Genomic DNA, 13,326 nt, shown 5'->3' with positions numbered 1-13,326 from the left:
AAAAAGAAAAAAGAAAAAGAAAGAAAGGAAGGAAGGAAAGAAGGAAGGAAGGAAGGAGGAAGGAGGGAGGGAGGAAGGAAGGAAGGAAGGAAGGAAGGAAGGAGGGAGGGAGGGAGGGAGGGAGGGAGGAGGGAGGGAGGGAGGGAGGGAGGAAGGAAGGAAGGAAGGAAGGAAGGAAGGAAGGAAGGAAGGAAGGAAGAAGAAAAGCAACAAAAAGAAATTCATCTTTTCTTTTATTAAAGATTTTCCAGTTTGGTGAATTGTAGATTTTCTTTAAAGCATGTCCTTATGGTTCTCTGAATTTTCTTGGTGTCTATTGTAAAATCTCCAGCTCTAATTTTATTAATTTGGATCTTCTTTCTTTACTTTTGGTTAACTTCGCTAAGGGTTTGTCAATTGTGTTGATTTTTCAAAGAACCAGCTCTTCATTTCACTGATTCTTTTTCTTGCTTTTGTATTGTTAGTTCTATTTCATTGATTTCAGCTCCAAGTTTGAGTATTTCTTCCCATCTACTCTTTTTTCGGTATATTATTTCTTCTTGTTTTTCTAGAGCTTTCAAGTGTGGCATTAAGTTATTAATATGAGATCTCCATGTTTTTTTTTTAATGTAGGCACTTAGTGCTATGAACCTGCCTCTTAAAACTGCCTTCATTGTTTTCCATAGGTTTGGGTATTGTACTGGCTGGTTTTATGTAAACTTGACACAAGCTGGAGTTATCGAGGAAGAAGGAGCCTCAAGTGAGAAAATGTCTCCATGAGATCAGGCTGTAGAAAGCCTGCAGAGCATTTTCTTAATTAAGGATCAATGGAGGAGGGCCCAACCTATGATGGGTGGTGCCATCCCTGGGCTAGTGGTCCTGGGTTCTATAAGAAAGCAGGATGAGCAAATCATGGGCAGCAAGCCAGTAAGCAGCACCCCTCCATGGCCTCTGTGTCAGCTCCTGCCTCTAGGATCCTGCCCCGTTTGAGTTCCTGTCCTGACTTCCTTTGATAGTAGGCTACAATTTGGAAGTGTATCTGAGTAAACACTTTCCTCCCCAAGTTATTTTGGTTATGTTTCATCACAGCATTTGTAACCCTAACTAGGACAGGTGTGTTCTACTTTCATTTTCATTCAGTTCTAAAAAGTGTTTAATCTACTTCTTGATTTCTGTCTTGACCCAGATTTCATCCGGTAGTGAGTTCTTCTGCTTCAATGAGTCTGTATGCTTTTTGTTGTTTCTATTGTTGATACCTGGATAGGATGCAAGGTGTTATTGCAATATTTTTATATCTGTTGAGAGTTGCTTTTTTCCTCTAATATATGGTCAATTTTGGAGAAAGTTCCATGAATTGCTAAAAAGAAAGTATATTCTTTAGTGTTTGCATGGAATGTCATTTGATTTATGACGTTATTTAACTCCAGTGTTTCCATGTTTAATTTTTGTCTAGGTCATCTGTCTATTGTCTAGAGTGGAGTATTGAGAACACTAGCTATCACTGTATTAGGGTGTATTAAAAATACCTGATTTTTAACTGTGTTGGTGCACAAATATCTAGAGTTGTTATACCCTCTTAAATGAATGTTTCCTTTAATTTTGGTGTGAAGTCTATTTTATCGGATATTAAAATAGCTACACCTGTTTGCTTCTTGGGTCCATTTGCTTATTTCCATCCTTGTATACCCAGTCAGTGTCTTGATGAGGAGGTGCCTTTCTTGGATGCAGCAGATAGATGGATCTTATTTTCTAATCCAGTCTGCTAGTGTGTCTTTTTTGTTGGGAGACGAAGACCATTAATGTTGAGAGTTATTAATGAACAGAATTTGTTGAGTACTATTATTTTGGTGTAGGTTCCTTGCCGTCTTTGGATCAACTGTGTTGGGGTTATTTACTCCTAGTGTCCTCTTTGGGTGTAGTTAACCTTCTCTTCAAACTTTAGTTTTCATTCTAGTGACTTCTATAGAACAAGATTGGTAGACAGAAACTGCTTAAATTTGTTTTTTACCGTGAGATGCTTTTCATTCTCTGTTGACCGTGATTGTTAGTTTTGCTTGGTATAGTATTCTGGCTGGTATCTGTGATCTGTCAGAGCTGGCAGAACATCCATCCTATCCTTTCTGACTTTCAGAGTCTACACTGAAAAGTCGTGTGTTATTCTAATGAATTCTGACATTCTCTTTATATGTGAGTTGGTCTTTTTCCCTTGTGACTTTTAATATCTTGTCTTTGTTCTATACATTTAGTATTTTGATTGTTATGTATCATGGGGTGTTTCTTCTCATCAATTTGGTGTTCTGGATGCCTCTTGAACCTTGATATGAATCTCTTTCCTTAGGTTTAGGAAATAATTTTCTATGATTTTGTTAAAAATATTTTCTGTACCTCTCACATAGGTTTCTTTCCTTTGTTCTTTATTATGAAAAAGCTTGGTCTTTTCATAATGCCCCAGATTTCCTGGATGCCTTGTGCTTGGATGGTTTTATATTTAACATTTTCTTTGACTGAACTATCCATTTCTTCTACCTTGTCTTCAAAACCTGAAATTCGCTCTTCCATGTTTGTTGATCTGTTGGTGAGGCTTATCTTTGAGGCTTTTGTTTGGCATCCTGAGGTTTTTATTTCCACTTTTATTTCAGTTTGCATTTTTTTATTCTATTTCTTTGTTAAATTCTACTTTCACACCTTGAATTATTTTCATTATTTCATTCAACTGTTTGTTTGTGTTTTCATGGTCTCCATTAAGGCATTTATCCATATCCTCTTTAAGGTCCTTGAACATATTCATAGTTGTTATCTTGACGTCTTTGTCCTGTGCTTCAGCTAATTGCTTTCCTTGGCACCTATTACAGTGGAGTTGTTAGCTTCTGAAGGAGGCATATTTTCTTGGATTTTCATGTTTATAGTTTTGTGCTGGGATCTAGGCATCTGGAGTTAACCATCTGAAGTGCTTCTTGGTGTATGTAGTATGTATCTGCTTTCATCACTGAGTGGGTGTTCCATACTTCAGTTGCTGTTGCCCATTCTGAGTCTTAGTCAAATGCCCTACTGTGGAGTCCCTGAGTCCCAGTATAGCACAGCCACTGTGGGTCCCTATTAGGGAATGGTTCTGTGGCTTGGCAGGAGTCACAAAGGAATAGAGATGTGCTAGAAGAAAAAGCTGAAGGGGTAGCCAGAAAGAACTAGGGGACTCTGGGTCTTCACCAAGAGGCTGAGTCCCTAGGAGATGGATGTAGGCTTGGAGGAGTGAAAACCTGAATTATCAGAATATTCCTTTATACACATTACATTAGCATCTGAGAAACTCACTTAACAATAGTGTCTTCTCTCTTATGATCATCTATTGGTTTAGATGTAAAAGACATGCAGATTTTCATTCTGTGACCAGGAGAATGAATAGTCTTTGGGGTTACCAAATCAAATCTCTCTCGTTTTTTTAGATTTCAAGCTGGTATTAAACGTATGACCCTCCTACCTCAGCTCCTCAAGTGCTGGGATTATAGGTGTACACAACTAACTAGCTGAGTTCATTATTTTGTCAGTTGACACATGGAAAGGTTAAATATCTTATACAAGGTATGCAAATATATCATTGAAAAGCTGAGAATTGAACCTAGAAGTCTTCACAACACAGTGGGCCTTGAGTTTCCCTTCATCTAATCTTCTTTCTTTCTAGCCTCATATTTCCCTGGCATTGGAACTGAGGTTTCTGCAAAGGCAGCTCTGAGTTAGACTTTGAAAGTCTGTTTTCTCCTTTGTTTCTGTAGTTTGATTCCTAGTTTCTCTTCGGCTCGGTCTTCTTCTGTTTTTAACTTTGTTCCCCAAACACAACTTTATATATCACTTTCTTCCCCCTACGTCTCTAGAAGCTCTTCTTGTATTTTTTAAATCCTTCCCTGGAACTTCATCCAACTAAAAAACAAGACGTTCCCTTGTCCATAGAGTCATCAACATTGTCTTGTTTATCAATCATCACTTCCTCCTCTCTCTACTATGTACTGTTTACACAATACCTCCTGCTACTTCTTTTCACTTCAAATCTATGTCTAAGAGCCAGGCATAGTGGCACACATCTATAACCCTAGAAATTGAGAGGCTGAGGCAAGAAGACTGTGAGTTTGAGATGAGCCTGGCTATATTGTAAGTTCAAGGACAGCCTGAGATACATAAAGAGACCCTATCTCAATCCAAATGAAATGAATTTGTTTTCTGTCTCTTAATCACTAGTGTTGTCATGGACTAGAATTCCTAGGCTGACCTTTTCCCTCCTTGATAATTTGTTATTTATTTTTCTATGTGATTTTGCTGCCCATCTTGGCAGTTGTTCAACACCACAGATATTCCATGCAAGTAGTTTACTATTTCATTGTTTCACAGTCATTGCTGACTCAAAGATCTTGTTTTGTTTTGTTACTTTTTTTAAGACAGGAGTTCATGTAGCTGTCCTCAAACTCATTGTATAGCTGAGGGTGATCTTGAATGCCTAATCCTCCTGCATCCATCTCCTAATTGCTATGATTGCTAGCATGCACCACCACATCTGGCTCAGTTTCTCTAAAACAGAATTTAAATCTTTTGTGATCTTGTATTGGGAAATGGATTCTTAGGTCTCCTATCATGAAATAAAATAAAAATGAACAATTAGTTTTGAGAAAAATTTCAACATTTTCCTATAAAGGACACCATTAAGGAAATGAAAAGGTAGCTGGAAGCATGGGAGTAAATGATGAATATATAAATGAATATATAAAGAAATCTTACAACTCCATAAGGACAGCCACATTTTTCCAGTGGGCAAAGGATAGAAGTTGCTATTTCTCCAGAGAAGATATTCATATGACCAATAAGCATATAAAAAGATGTCCAGCATAATTAGTTATTATAGATATACAAATATAAATGCAATAATAAAGAAAGTAGTCTGTCACTTTTACACCCAACAAGGTTACTATACTCAAAAGACAGGAAAAACAACAACTACTGACAAATAATTGGTACTCTCAACAGAGACTGTGATTATAAAGTGGTGCAGAGCTTTAAAAATCAGCCAGGCAGTGGTGGCAAATGCATTTAATCCAGCACTCAGGGGGCAGAGCCAGGAGGATCTCTAGGAGTTCAAGGCCAGCCTCGTCTACAGATCCAGGACAGGCACCAGGCACCAAAACCACACTGAGAAACCCTGTCTTGAAAAAACAAAAAGAAAGAGAGAGAGAGAGAGAGAGAGAGAGAGAGAGAGAGAGAGAGAAAAGAAAGGAAGGAAGGAAGGAAGGAAGGAAGGAAGGAAAGAAGAAAGGAAGGAAGGAAGGAAGGAAAGAAAGAAAGAAAGAAAGAAAGAAAGAAAGAAAGAAAGAAAGAAAGAAAAAGAAAAAGAAAACCAGCTGAAGGGTGGTGAGTGCATGCTTTGAATGTGCAAGGTCCTGGATTTCATTCCCAACAATGCAAAAAGTGGAAGAAGGAAGAATAGCTTGGCAGTGCCAAGAAACTCCATCCCTATGTCTATACCCAAGAGAAATGAAAACGTGTATACAAATAAGAACTTATACACAAGTACTCAAAGCAGATTCATTCATACAGTAAAAAGGCAAATAACTCAAGTGTCTTATCAACTGATTAATAAATATGTGTTATGGTATTTCCATATAATGGAATATTATTTGACCAAGGAAAGGAATGGCATACTGATACATGCTATAGAATGGATGAACCTTAAAACTATTATGTGGGGTTAGGAATCTACCAGTTAATAGAGTGCCTGTCTAGTATGCATGAAGCCATGGATCCAGTCCTCAATACCACATAAAACTTGGCATGCTATCATAAACAACTAATCCTAGCACCTAAGAGATGGAGGCGGGACAATCATGAATTCAAGATCATTCTCAGCTACATAGTGAGTTCAAGGCTAGCTTGAGCAATATAAGACCAATTTGTTAAATGAATTCTTTTAAGTGAAAGATGTCAGTCCAAAGGAATCACATACTGTCTGATTTTATTTATGATCAGTGTCTAGGACAAGCCAAGATATGGGGCAGATTAGTGGTTGTCCGGGGCATTGGAGTGAGTATCATTGATGGGAAATGAGGAGTTAAAGGGCACAGGATTTTCCTTAGGGGGATGAAGGTGCTCTAAAGTGATAGTTGTGGTGGCAGAAAACTGTGAGTATTGTAAAGCCAAAATGAATTTCTAAACAGTCTTATTAAATAAGAAACACAGAGCTAAATACAGGGGTGAAAGCTGTAGAGATCAGAGAAATAGGAATAGACACCAGCTAACCTTAGCTCACCACACAGCCGTAGCTTCCCAAGTGAACTAGTTTCTTCCTGTCTACCCACACCTTTATTGCCTTGCTGTTCTGCCTCCTCATTGGCTCTAAGCTCAGCCACCTCACTTCCTAGTCACTGCCTGTCTATACAGACCTCCAGGTCTCTATGGTTGGTACTAGGATTAAAGGCATGTGTCATCATGCTTGGCTGGGTCCTTGAACACACAGAGACTCTTCCTGCCATGTGATCAGATTAAGGGCATGTGCTACCACTGTCTGACTTTTGTTTATGGCTGTCTATGTCCTCTGATCTCCAGGTAAACTTTATTTATTAACATACAAATAAAATATCTCCACATTTCAGCACAAATAAAATATCACCACATTTCCTCTTTTTTCTAATAAAAATAAAAAATAATAAAGTTATAACTAATATAAGAAAAACTATATACAATAAGTCCAATAACTATATATAATATATACAAGCAATAAATACATCAACAATGTCTAGTCCATTTGCATTTTCAAACTCAGAGAAAATATTTCATTATCTATCCTACTTTGGTAAGTCCAAAAAGTACCTGATTCACTTTCTATCCTAACTTAAATTACTAACAGAGAATTATCTTAAAATGTCTTTCAAATGTATACACTTTATACCTCTTTAGTGAGTTTTGATGACTGTCGAGGCAGACAACTGTGTCCGTCATTCTAGATTTTTGGAAGTTGCTCACATTGCATTTCCTGTTTACTTAGATAATATTGTATCCTTCTGATGTCTTTGAAGACTAGATAGTTATAATTGTCCTTGGTTATGATAAAAGATAAATTAGATAGGAAACTTTAGACTCACAAATATAGGATAGACGATAAAATATTTTCTTTAATTTTACAAAATACTAATAGACTAGATATTGTAACTGTAATTATTGGTTCATAGCTGTTTGTTATATGTAATTTGACTATGTTAAAGTTAAACCCTTCCCTTGTGATTAGACAGAAAAGGGGAGGTGCTGTGGGATGTTCTGTATGCTGTGAATGTGTTGCTCTGATTGGTTGATAAATAAAATGCTGATTGGCCAGTAGCCAGGTAGGAAGTATAGGCAGGATAAGCAGACAAGGAGAATTCTGGGAAGGAAAAACAGAACTGAGGAGGAGACGCCAGCCCACCATCCAGGAAACAGCATGTAATGGCACACAGATAAAGCCATGGAACATGTGGCAACATATAGATTAACAGAAATGGGCTGAGTTTAAATGTAAGAGCTAGTCAGTAGATTGCTTGAGCTAATGACCGAGCAGTTTTAATTTAATATAAGCTTCTGAGTAATTATTTTATAAGTGACTATAGAGTCTGTGGGGCTGGGCAGGACTGGATAAAACTTCAGCTACAGGCATGCATAGTATTCACTTTAGGGGATCTGAAAAGCACCTCAGAATGTAGACATTTGTGCCTATGGTTCAGTAAAGATGTGTATGGTAGGTTAGGAACAGAGAAGGATGGTTTAAAGTATGAGCCCCAGTCAACCACGCCTAGTGGAGCACATCTAAAATCCTAGCACTTAGGAAGCAGAGGCAGAATGATTAAGAGTTCAAAACCAGTGTCACTACATAGTGAGACCCTGCCATGAAACAACAGCAACAAAATAAATTCTCACCAGCCATTGGAACAAATACCTCAGTTTTATTATTTCACAGATAAGTCTATGTAATTTGTGGAGAATAGCTACAAAAAGGTTATTTTCTTGAGGACTAATGATTCTCTTGGCCAGTGGTGAGCATGAAGATAGCTAGTACAAGATTAGATAAAACCTTAGTGTTCTCTGAATCCACAATGGTACCATCCTCTGATTTCCCAACTAGACACATTCCTCATTTCCATTTCTAATCTGCTACCAGGAGCTGCCAATTCTACCTGTAAACATGTCTTAATTCACTTTTGTTCCACCTTCCAAAGTGAACATCCTACTTCAAGCTCTTTTCATTTATCTCAGCCACTGTGAGGCTCCCTTAACTGGTCTCAGCGGATACTCTTCTTTCCTTCAAGTATGGCTGGGCATTGTGGCTCATGCCTGTAACCCCAGCTGCAGCAGGAAGACTGCTATACATTTGAGGCCACTATGCACAACCTTGTTATTTCTAGGCCATCCTGTCAAGTATGCATGACCTTTCTTCATCCTCTTCAGTAGTTTCCCTTTCTCAAGATGGAGAGCCAAGTCTACAAGACTCTGCTAACCTAGTTGTCCTCATCTTCACCCACTTTACCCTCACTCCACATTCATAGACACACTTTACTCCACAAGACTATTATTACTTTCTAGCAAATATAGTTGTCTTTACCCTAGACTTCCTTATGGACCACTGCCTCATTATCAAAACTTTCTTTCCCATTCTTCCCCTGCCTCTTTGTGTTGTCATTTCTCTTATACCCAACCTTGGACAGTTCCAACATTCTCTTTTGTCTGCACTCTGTCTTCTGTCCTTTGAATGGACATGCTTTAACTGTTGTCTGCTGCTGCCCACAAAGTAGTTCCAAAATTACCTAAAATGCAACATGCATAAAACAACTAACCAGCCAAGTATGGTGCTGCATATCTGTAATCCCAGCACTCAGGATCATGAGTTCAAGTCTAGTCTAGGCTACATAGGAAGGGCCCTGTCTTGAAAACAAAAATAGAGCTGGCAAAAGAGCTCAGTGGGTAAAGCCACTTACTGCTAATCCTGATAAACTTGTTTCAGTCCCCAGGACCCACAATGATGGAAGAGAACCAACTCCTGTAAATCCTGTGGCCTCTACCCAAGTATGGTGACATGCACATACATACATACATACATACATACATACATACATACATACATACATACACACACACACACACACACACACACACACACACACACACACACACAAATAAATAGGTAATGATTTTTAGGTTTGGGGCTGAGGGTGTGGTCCAGTGGTGGACTGCTTTCTTAGCATGCCTTGAGTTTAATTCCCCAGCACCAGATAAAACTAGTTTCATCTGGGCCTGGTGGTGCATGTCCATAGCCCCAGCACTCATGAGACTCAAGAAGATCTCCAGTCTTAGGCTAGTCTGGCTACATAACAAGACCTTGCTGAGAGAGGGGGGGGAGCGGGAATGGGAGAGGAAGGGAAGGAAGAGGGAAAAGAGAGGAGAAAGAAAAACCCTATCATTTCATCACATCACTTCCCTTTTGATGAAGTGTTGCTAAAATTCCTTCTCAGCAGTAGATATAAAGCATCATCTACCCTTCCTCCTGAGGTCCCAGTCACAAACCAAGGCACAATTCTTCCAGAGTTCACTCTGGGTAATCAATGAGTTTATTGGGCTTCTTTACAGAGCCTAGGTGTGGGATGACTTTCAGGGGTGTGGGCATACCTGCCCCAACTTGCCAAACCTGAAAAGCTTTACCAAGCAGGGATGATACATGGATCCCCCAACTAGCTCTAATCTTCTCTGGTCTCTATATTCACTACCCCCTGCCCAGGCCACATAAAGCATTGCAGAGCTGTATACAACTACAGGGAACAGCTGTATACTCTGGTGAGAATTTCACACCCAACTCTGTGCCTCTATAAGAGGCAGTAAACGTTCAACCAGATCAGCTAGGATGATCATTTGCAAGGGGGACATAGTTGAACACCCTAAGATAGTGTTTCTTGGCTCAGAGGACAGTCACTAAGACACAAAACATTTCAGTGACTTCCCATGAATAGCTTGATAGTTTAAACTCTGGTCTGTAATGCAGAACTGTAGTTGGCATTTTTGGCAGGCCACCAACCAGCTCCCAAATAAAGACACAGAGATTTATTATTAATTATGAATGCTCAGCCTTAGCTTAGACTTGTCCCACTAGCTCTTATAACTTAATTTAACCTGTTTCTATTCATCTACATTTGCCTCGGGGCTTTTTAGCTTTTTTCATTGTGTATGTCCTACTTTCCTGCTTCCTCCTTGTCAGGCTGGCTGGCTGGCCCCTGGCATCTCCTTTTTTTCCTTCCTGAGCCTAAATTCCTCCTCCTACTTACTCTCCCTGTCCAGAAGTCTCACCTATACCTCCTCCCTCACTATTGGCTGTTCAGCTTTTTATCAGGTGCTTTAGGCAGGCAAGGGAAAATAGCAAAACATCTTTACATAATTAAACAAATACATCACGCCTTTACATAGTTAAATATTCTGCAACATAAACAAGTGCAACACATCTTTGCATAGTTAAACGAATCTTCTGCAATATAAAACCCTTTACAGGCTGGAGAGATGGCTCAGCAGTTAAGGGCACTGGCTGCTCTTCCAGAGGACCTGAGTTCAATTCCCAGCAACCATATGGTGGCTCCCAACCATCTGTAATGACATCTGGTGCCTTCTTCTGTCCTGCAGGCAGAACACTGTATACATGATAAATAAATCTTTAAAAATAAATAAATAAATAAATAATAAAAGTGTGTGCCCCCCCAAAAAAACCCTTTACACTCCAGCCTTTATGGTGTCAGTGAGTGTTCCACAAACCCTATATTAAGACTCACATGTTACAACGTATTTTAAATTTGCATTGGGGTTTTGCCTGCATCTATGTCTGTATGAAGGTGTCAGATCGCCTGAAACTAGAGTTACAGACAGTTGTGAACTGCCATGTGGGTGCTGGGAACTGAACCTGGGTCCTCTGGAAGAGCAGCCAGGGCTCTTAACCACTGAACTATCTCTCCAGCCTCACAACATTTTTACTATAAAACTTTCTTAAGTTTTCAATGAATTAATATGTGTTTCAATGCTTCAAGAGAGTGACCTATTGAATGAAGAATTCCAAAAATGTATTTCACTGAAGAATTGTATTAGACTATCTTCACATTTCTCATGCCAGTAGTATTCTGAGGAAATGCCCAGAAATTCGATCCTACATTTGCAAACTTGTTCCCCTTTCACTCCTTATAGAAATCAGCTGCTTAGGCCAAACGACTTTTAGTAGCCCTTAAAAATACTTGCTGTCATATACAATCCAAGTCTTCGTTTATTCTATTCTGCTTTGAATCCCCTTCTCTGTACATCTATATTTTTATTCTTTATCAATATATTACAAAATGGGGTCTAAAGAGGTAGTTCAGTGGTTAAGAGCACTTGACTGCTCTTCCAGAGTTCCCAGCAACCACATGGTGGCTCACAACCAACTGTAATGGGATTAGATTCCTTCTGATGCACACAAAGACAGAGCACTCATATACATAAAATGCATGAATAAGTAAATCTTTAAAGAAATAAGGCAGTGGTGGCACACTCCTTTAATCCCAGCACTCAGGAGGCAGAGGCAGGTGGATCTCTGTGAGTTCAAGGCCAGCCTGGTCTATACAGTGAGTTCCAAGACAGCCAGGGCTATATAAAAAAAGTCTTGAAAAAACGAGTATACACACACACACACACATACACACATACACACACACACACACACACACACACACACACACATACAGTTACATGTATATCACAAAATTCACCATTTTAAAATGTATAATTTGGTGAGTTTTAGTATAGTCATAAAATCATGCAACACTCCCAATTCCTCCAGCACCTAGCAACCACTAATCTGCTTTCTTTCACTGTGGGTTTTCCTAGTCTAGACATTTCATGTAATCATTGTAGATCTAGATCTTATTCATATCTCTCTTATGATCATGTTTGTTTGATAACTTTTCCAGTCATGTAGTTAAGGTAACCACATCCTTACTATGCACCGGATACTGTGCCAAGCTGTGAATACACAAGGTGAATGACATTCTACATTAAAGACATCCCACCCCCACTAAGTGAAGGAGAAAGACAATGTGTTAGGAATGCTTTACAGTTCTGTGAACAAAATTTCAGGGAACAAATGTTTGTGCAAGAAGTTATGAACAATCAAGGTAAACCTCACCGAGGAGGTCACATTTGATTGAGGATTGGGTCATTCCTTCATTCATTAATTCATTCAGCAAACTTGTATTGTGCCTATATTGTGTGTCATGTATAGTGTTGTACTTGAGGATACAAAAATGAAACCAAAAAAAAATCTGTACCACAAAGAATTCAGCAGACTGAGGAAATAAATATGTAACATTCTTCAAAATGATGTGATATAAATTATATTAGAGAAATGTAAAGCTTGCTATAGGAATGGAGAGAAAGAAACAAGTGTAAATTTTGAAACATAGATCTTTAGGAGGTTAATATTGCAGGCAAACTAGACTGCCTCTGACCAAGCTCTGCTAGTGTTCTTCTCTACCACTGTACCTAATGTGCATGTCACTCCAACAAACCCTTAATCATACCTTGGGAAGTCATTTTCTCTTGTGATATTAGGGGTGAAATTCAGGGCCTCACATACTTGACAAGCATTCTGTCACTGAGCTATACTCTCAGATCCATGAAGTCATCTTTATATGTAGAAGCCTTGTTTTCCCAAAGCTGCCATGCACCCTTTAAGATGAAAGCTTTGTCTTATCCCTTATAACAACCTCATTATCATAGTACCTTATGCATGGTATTTTTTTATAGATCCAATGGAAAGACAGCTGGACATGGTGGGGTGGGTCTGTAATTCTAGTACTTGGCATGCTGACACGTGACAATCACTGGAACTCAGGAGTTTAAGAGCAGACTAGTCAACATAGCAAGGTCTCCATCTTTTGTGTGTGTGTGTCTTTTTTGTTTGTTTGTTTGTTTGTTTTTTGTCGGAGCTGAGGACAGATCCCAGGGCCTTGTGCTTGCTAGGCAAGTGCTCTACCACTGAGCTAAATCCCCAACCCCTTTTTTTGTCTTTTTGAGACAGGGTTTCTCTGTGTGGTTTTGGAGCCTGTACTGGATCTATCTCTGTAGACCAGGCTGGCCTCGAACTCACAGAGATCCACCTGCCTCTGCCTCCCGAGTGCTGGGATTAAAGGCATGTGCTACCACCACCTGGCTCAAGGTCTCCATCTTAAACAAACCAATAATGAATAAAAGCCAAGGCAACATCCTTGCCACTCAAGAAGCACCTCCCCAAGTCTTCTATCACATCTTTGCCCTCCAGGGCCTGAGACATACTGGGTGTGAAGG

At 39.2% G+C, this 13,326-nt stretch overlaps 1 protein-coding gene across 1 annotated transcript in view; it reads left to right on the top strand.

Moving 5' to 3' along the window:
* Tex11 (testis expressed 11) overlaps nucleotides 1–13,326 on the top strand; it is a 301,157-nt gene that overhangs the window by 285,993 nt on the left and 1,838 nt on the right. The window lies entirely within an intron of this gene.

This window comes from Onychomys torridus, chromosome X (genome assembly GCF_903995425.1).
Source record: "Onychomys torridus chromosome X, mOncTor1.1, whole genome shotgun sequence".
NCBI lineage: Eukaryota > Metazoa > Chordata > Mammalia > Rodentia > Cricetidae > Onychomys > Onychomys torridus.
This window is presented reverse-complemented; position numbering and strand designations above follow the sequence as displayed.